Source organism: Crocodylus porosus, unplaced genomic scaffold, assembly GCF_001723895.1.
Source record: "Crocodylus porosus isolate Cpor-Errol unplaced genomic scaffold, CroPor_comp1, whole genome shotgun sequence".
NCBI classification, from domain to species: domain Eukaryota; kingdom Metazoa; phylum Chordata; order Crocodylia; family Crocodylidae; genus Crocodylus; species Crocodylus porosus.
This window is the reverse complement of record NW_017728948.1, coordinates 70,877,912-70,885,920: the sequence shown is the minus strand read 5'-3', so window position 1 is coordinate 70,885,920 and position 8,009 is coordinate 70,877,912.

Sequence of the window (8,009 nt, the reverse complement as noted above, 5' to 3'; positions counted from 1 at the left end):
TTTGGGGGGGGGGGGTTCTGTTAAATGTATACCTTAATGACAAAGTGTTTTTAAGAGAAGAACTGGCCCATACTTCCGTTAAATTCAGCAATGGGTGCTGGATCAGGTGCTGTATATAGGATGGTCAGTTTGAAGTTGTCATTGGAGCTTAGCATGACAGGCTGGTATTTGTAAGAAATGTTAAGGAAAAATGTCTGGATGAAAACCCTAACAGTGAAAATCAAAAATGGTTTGGTGTTGGACAATTGTTCTGTAAAAGCCTTTTGGTTTTTTGTAACTATCTTTGGTTTTCAAAAACTGAAAATGTCTGAAGAACATGCTGGGTTTTAGTTTTTGTTGTTTTGCTGAGGGGAAAACATGATAAAAGCAGAGTTGCTGTGAAAATTATTGCATCTGCCATTTTTTGTCAAGATTTTTTTACAAAAATAATTTGAGCAGTTTTGGTTATTATGCAAACCTTAACTTGCGTGGTCTGACTTTCAAATGTTTTAAAATGTTACTTTTGTGCTGTCCTGACAAAAGTATATTAATTACAGAAATTTATGTCAGTGTTTTCCTGCTGCCATTCTTTACTATTATAAATGTCATTTGGAACTCAAGAAGTTTGTCCATGTTTCATCATGAGTGTGTTCTTTTGAGAAAGAGAAATATTTTCACAGATACCAAAATCGGACTGGAGACCATTTCCCTTCATGTATGCCTACAGTCTACTTTGCACTGAATAGCATAATGCTATAAAGAGTTGCAGTAGCTTCATTAATAAGAGCTGTGGTTTAAGAGCTATCAAGTCAGTTTTAATAGAGACAGCATAATCTGGCCTACACTGAAATGTTTATAAGCATTAATCTTATCTCTAAGTTACAGTTACACTGCAGTATCATAAAATAAATGAACTATTTTCTGCTGATGACTTCCTGATCAGCACATTACCTCTGATGTAATAGCTTTTGACAACCCTGATCCTCCAGCAATAGTAGCTTACAGAATTGGTCACTGGAAACCTCTATTTTACAATTACATAAAAAAAGCAAAGATGATTACCTATAGAGATGTAGATGAACTAGTAGGAAAAATGATCACGTAGGTAAAGCTGCAGGAGAAACATATTTTTTGACAAAGCTTTTCTATTACAATGATGTATTTATTTTAAAAAGAAAAATGACCTTTGCATTTGCCTATATCCTGCTCTTGTGATTAATTTAAATTTTTAGTTTTACACACCCAGCTATAAACTCTTTTATTTACATTTTATTGCAACTGAACTCATGGCATTTATGCTTGCTTAATAATAGTCTGTTAACTGCTCAAAGGCAGGTGTTTTCAAGGATGTGATGCATCAACAGAGGGAAATCTAAACTGATTTAGGAATCACCATAAAAAGCCTATAGCAGAGCTAATAAAACTGTCTTGTTCGCTCTCATTAAACTGCTTGTAACTGCTTTCCTGTTAGGCAGGAACACAAATGTTCCACAAAAAATAATACCTACCTAAATATAGCTAGTTGTTTGAATATAAAGGTGTACAAATAATTCTTAGTCACCTGTATGCAAACAGGTTTAATCAAGATGATGATGCTTAGTAATTTTTGATGTAACTGTGATTTACCTTGTATTTCATTGCTACAAAAATTATTTTATTTCTATAAAGCATTTTTTTCCCTTTCAAAATGCATTTTAAAAATACTTCTTATTCAGTACTTTCATTCAGAGTATTTTCTAGAAACGGAATAAATAGTGTAAGTTTCCTCTGATTTGTTGTCCTGTCTGAACCCTGAACTGAAGAGACCACCACTGGGGATCTGTCCATGGTAGTACACTCAAGGTCACTACTTGTACTCTATAGTACATACCTATTGTTAACTTGAAGCTGGATTGTCTCCCTTGACTTCCTTGGATAGATACTCATTATTGTTTTTATAATTGTGTTATAAACTGTGCCCTCTAGATTTTGTTAAATATTTTTAGTTTCTGAACACTCCCGCTGTACTGATTTACTGTAAATTGTTTCAAATGTAGTCTCATCCTACACATTTTGACTTTATCTTAAAGATGCCCAGCCAAATTTATCTGTTGAGTCTAAGCTAATCCAATCTATAGTTTTATAATAGTATTCATCGGTATAGCATCCAAGAAAGGCATAAAAGACAAAAGCTTAGCTCAGTGCACAGCTTCAGCAAACAGGCCATGTACTAGTGATTTCCCATAGTATTTATTGATCCTTTGACTCAAGTTCTCTTTTATTGGAAATATAATCTATTCAAACACACATTCAATATAATTTTGCTGACAGCAGCCAATATTAATCTGATCCATATGTATTTTTATTTATGAACTTTAATATGAACCAAAAGTATTTGAAAGAAAATACTCTGAATGAAATTAAAAGATATCAGATGCTTGCTTTGTGTGTGACATATTGATTGCAAGCAGTCAGGCTGGGTCTTGGAGAACACTGCATCAAGGAACTGTTACTCACAGATTTAGTTTAACAGTTTAGTTAAGCTTTAGTTTAGCTTCCTGCAACAAATGATGTCATGTGAAACTGAACCTTTTGGTTCAACTAAGCTGATAAATCAATAACTAATAGCTCCTGAAGACATGTATGAGTCAATACTCTTACTGGTTTGAGATTTGCATGTGCTATTAATAACATGGATGACCTTTTAGGATTAACATTTTGACACTAAAGCAACTGGCATAGCAATATGACAGGATAACACTTTGATATTAAAGGAAGAATCTGTTAGTCTTTCTTTTTTGTATAACCCAGTATTCCCATCACTAATTATAGATGCATATTGTGAGGGAAGCTTCTGTATCCTGGGTGTACCCAGGGTATGTACTCCCCCTTCTGACTGAAGGGGATTGGCAGCAGGCAGGGGTGCTATGGAAGAGAACTGCAAGCTGAGCGCAGTCTCCCCACTCCCTATAGAGCCAGGCCAGGACAATATTAAACTATATACAAATTTATTAATATTGACATGGAACCTTAAAAGATAACTAGTAATATAAAACTGATACAGATATTTAGATATAATACAGGACTAATAACCTTGTTTCTCTACAATGGATAACCACAACTGGGGTTCAGGTAAGTTACAAGTAAACACAAATAAGTAATGGGGAGGAAGTTACAAGTAAACACAAATAAGTAATGGGGAGGGGTCCTAAAAGGACCTCAATATAGATTTTATGTTTTAATGTTAGTTTTCTTACTGATGCGGAAGCACACAATTCACAGGATAGAATATCACAAAACATAAAATAATGTATCACAAATTAGAAGGCACATAAGCACAGAAGTAACCTTCAACCATTAAAAGGTTCCCCAAGGCCCCACCACATTCCTGGGGCCTGGATTATGCTCTAGTGACCTGTGAGGGAAGACCCTATTGCCCCTTGGCATACCACACACCAAGCCCCCTTGGCAGCCCACAAACTCAGAAGGGGCCCTCCCTGGACCTCCTCTCCAAGAACACTGGCATCATCAAGAAGGACTTCCCTTCCCCTGTGGAACCCTATTCCGCAGCAACTCATGAATCTGATGCCCAGGTGGGGGTCCTCATCCCCTCAGGCAAATGGCTCCTTGTCCAGAGAAGCCTCTGGAGCCTCTGACTCCTCCTCGTTCAGAGCCTCCGTTGCATGCTCTTGAGGGCTTTGGCTTTTGCTAAGGGTTGGAGGCCCAGACCACCTTGCATGGCTCTGGGGCTCTGTCCACTCCCAGACCCCCAGTTCAGCATCTCCTGCACCGGGTTCCCTGCCACTTGCCAGGGAGATGGAACCTAGAGCCACCGCGGATGGCTCTCAGAGTCTTGCTGGCTCCGTGCACCCAGAGCCCTAGCCACCCACCTGGAGTTGCAGACCTGAGCCTCTTGCTCCCAGGGTCTGGCTCTGTGCACCGTGCTGTGTGCACCAAGTGGCTAGAAACCCAAGCTGTCTGACACAGCTCCCAGGGTGTCACCCCATGTGCTGTACTGCGCACTGACTTGGGGCTGAGGCCATCCACTGAGGCCATCCACTGGGGCTCTTCAGGGCAGCAGCATTTGCCTGCAGGGCAGCTCTTCCCCAGCTTTTCTTAGCCCCACTCTTGTCTCCGTCCGTCAATGCACCTGCCGCATGCTAGGCATGCAGCTCCTTTTAGTTTCTTCAGAGGCTCTGCCTCCCTGAAGTTCTCCCGACCCTGCAGGTTTCAGGCTTAAACCAGGTCTGTGTTGCCCTGGGTAGGGGTGGGGAAGCCCCTCCCTGCCGCTACCTGTTTGGTGGATGGGGGCACCAATCATACTGGAGATTCTCTGAGCCTGGACATGCCGGGCTATATCAGTAAGTCCGCCACAATTATAATGGTTAATCTTTATCAGTTATTCACTTTATTCATAAAACCTCCAGAAAATGTAATATAAGCATCATCCCTTCCCCATATCTTCATATTTTTAAATATCTGAAGCGTTTTGTTCCAGTGACGGTTGTCACCTGGGACAGCTTCCCATTCAGAAAGTAAAGTAAAATAATAAAAAAGTGTTAAGATAGCAAAGCAGTAATTTCATTTGCTAAAACAGTTGTCCATTAAGATAGCAGAACCACAACACTTTAAATTTTCTAGAAGGCTCTAAAGGAATGGTTTTCAAGGTGGACACCTGCCCCTCATTGCATATCTAGAGGGGGATGCTTCAAAAGTCCCCTAAATTAATAAGCAAAATAGGATTATAGGAAAGGCAATCAGTGTTCTACATACAGGTTTGAAAATGAAACACTGGGGCTTCTGTTAATATTTTAAAGCTTGACATAGCTGAGCATTAATACACAAAGTTCTCCTATTGTACTTAGTTGTCTTCTATACCAGTTGTTCTCAACCTTTTTTATACCAGGACCCATTTGTAAACATCAATGGCCTGTCCTTAACCAGTGCCCCTCCATCCTGATCCTCTGTCCCCCACCCCCAGACCCAACCCTTCAGTGTGTAGGGCAGCAGGGGAGGAAAGTAGAGTGGGGGTGGGGCAAGCAGCCCCTTGCAGGCTGGAACTCTGACAGCCTGCAAGGAAAAGGCCACCACTTCTTACATTTTTCTCTATTTTTAATGTTTGATCCATTTTTAAAGTTTGTTCACAACCCTCCTATATATTCTTGAGACCCACTTTTGGGATGTGACCCACAGGTTGAGAAACACTGTTCTATACTATTACCATAGTATCTGGGAGCCTAGTTTTAGCCAGGAAGGAAAGAGATATACCTCTTCCAATGAGCAGAAATGGCCAGTCTTGTTGGTGAACACAGAATTCAAGAAAAGAAAATGTTTCTGTTCCTGTGTCTACCACTGACTTGCAGGGTGACACTCAGAAAGCTACTCAGTCCCTCTGTAGTTCCATTTCCCTGTTTGTAAAACAGGGACAACAAATACTTCGTAATATTAAAAATTTCTCATCCATGTTGATCCAAGTGTTTTGTAATCCTAGAAACCTCTTCAGGCCATGAATATTCTGGAGGGGGTTTCAACGCTAAATTTAGAATAAGGGGATAGAAACACAACTCACATGTTTGCCATTGACTTTGCATTATGATTGCTAAGAACAGGACCCTGTCATTAGCCATGATTCAACCAGCTTGGATTTTGATTTTTTTTTTTTTTTTTGCCATAACTTTACTAATCAGTGAGGATTTTCCCTTTGCTATTTTCTTCTGATTTATCTGGGCCAGGAAGAGGTTATATCACACAAAGAATAAACTTCCTTACATCTAGTTGAGCTAGCAGAAGGTAGGAAATGTTTAAGTACCTGATGAAACAACCTATTTAATATAATTTTTTGTGTCTTTAAACCAGGATTTAGCCACTAAGTAAACTGTTCTAATCTACAAAGTGTTCTAATCTATGGAATTTAAGAGTCAAATGAGGACTACAGAGTTCGGCCATAAATGATGACTGAACACTTACTGTTTCTGCTTCTTATCTGTGTAGACCTAATCTTAGTCCTTTATGCCTTTGTTTGACATCCAGTTCTTTATATGCATATTCTATACACGTGGGTTGTAAACAGAAATTTAATTCCTAGCTCCTGCATCAGCAGTACTTTTCTCTTGATAGTTTATTGAATATTCTAGTGGTCATAGGCAACGGTTTTGATTTTCAGCAGTTTAATTTAAAGGCATTAACCTACACGTACAGTAAAAAGTGTTTGAGTTAGAGTCAGGCTTAGCTAGCTTAAGCCTTAGCATCTCTAATATCATAGTCCTCACTTGGGCACCCAGAATAAGTAAGTATTTTCAAAATTTTGGTCTAAGTGATTGCTCAGCTGCCCACAGGATTAACCAAGCAACTGGCAGAGCAGCAGAATCCAGTCACCTGACCTACAGACTGGTACTTACCTGCTACATTCTGAAGTCTCTGAGCATGCCAAACTAATATTAAAGGCTCCTGCTAGCTTCAAGTAGGAGCTTGGGAAAGGGGGGTAACCTAATCAAACTCTACTGTCATTTTTCCTCACAATAGGCCTGACACAAAGCTGATTAATGTCAACAGGAACCTTTCCATTGACTTGAGGTAGGTAAATAAAGCAATGAAGAAGTCTCCAAAGCTATATGAAATTTGGTTAGATAAACTCAGAAGTTTTTGAAGTTTAACTAAATGCTTTAGGTCTGTACTGCTGGACTGAAGAACTCACAAAAACTCATTTTCTCACTGAATGGAGGTATTGCCTACTTCAACACAATTCAGGAGCAGCCAGGCCCTCTGCTTTTGGTCCAACTGAAACAGAAAGGGAAGAATGAAAAATGAAAAACAGATTTAAAACTGAGACAGACATCTTCAGGACTCTCACAAAGTTAGAATTTGGATTCACTTTGAGCTTTGGATATAAATTTGATTGGTTATTTTATCAAAACTGGTTCTCCCAGTTGTATTCCAATTTTCAAATTATGACTGTTGAGTAGGCAATAAAAATGGAAACACACGACAGGGCGTGTGCTCTATTACTTTAACAGTATGATACAAGGCCAAAAGCCAAATGTTATAACAGCAGCATAAAACACATCCTGTAGTGTGTCACTTGTTTTATAAAATATATGTTTATGGCTACAATTAAATGCATGCAAAAGAGTTTTATTTTAAAACTTTTTGTAAAGCCCTGACTTGAAAAAGTTAAAGAACAATTTGGTTAGTTTCTATAATACTATTTAAGTTTGATCCATCAATCATTAGGTGCTATGCAACGGGCACCAGTATAATAAAATTAAAATTAAGGTGGATTTAATTTTTCATAATACTTTATCATTTTACTTTTTCTTTTTAAGTGTTTAGCATTTCTGCAGTCTTTTCAGTTTGTTTTGTATGAGAGGGAACCCAAACACAAGACAAAACAGAGCTCAAGAGAATATTTTCTTTTTTATTATTGTTTTGTTTTCATCATTGTTTTGATTCCTTTAAGAGTAGGACTGGGGTTCCAAATCTTTAATAGCTCATTTTAAATAGGCAAACTAGGTAACTGCATATGGGCAGAGAAGAAGACATCTCCAGCAAATCTAAAGTACTTTGGTTGTTCACTAGCCTCCATGTACCTGTTTCTCCATATACCCTGTTGCCACAGCAGGTCATAAATTGTTTCTCTCTCTCAGTGGCCTGGTTATGTAGCTCAACATTTCACTACCTCCTTGGAGGACAGGCAGCAGCATCATTATTCTTTTTCCATCTCCAGATTCTCCCACATCTCTCTTACTTTTCACTAACATCCAGACTTTAGACAAATCCTACTGCTGATTTTTTTATAATTTCTCTCAGATAAATCTCTGCTGAGCCATCCCAGTTCTACAAAGACTAGCTGAGTCCTTGAGTGCTCCATCTCCCTGTTTTCCCATTTTCTCATGTTTCCATTTCAGATCAACCAGGTCTTAGTTTTCCCTACATGCTGGCTACCTTACCTTTCACCTTGTATCCCCACTGGCAGAGCTGGCCTTGGAAAAATGGCACCCTGGGCAAACTTGTATTTTGATGCTGCCTCCTGGCATGCCCCCCCCCCCCCCAAG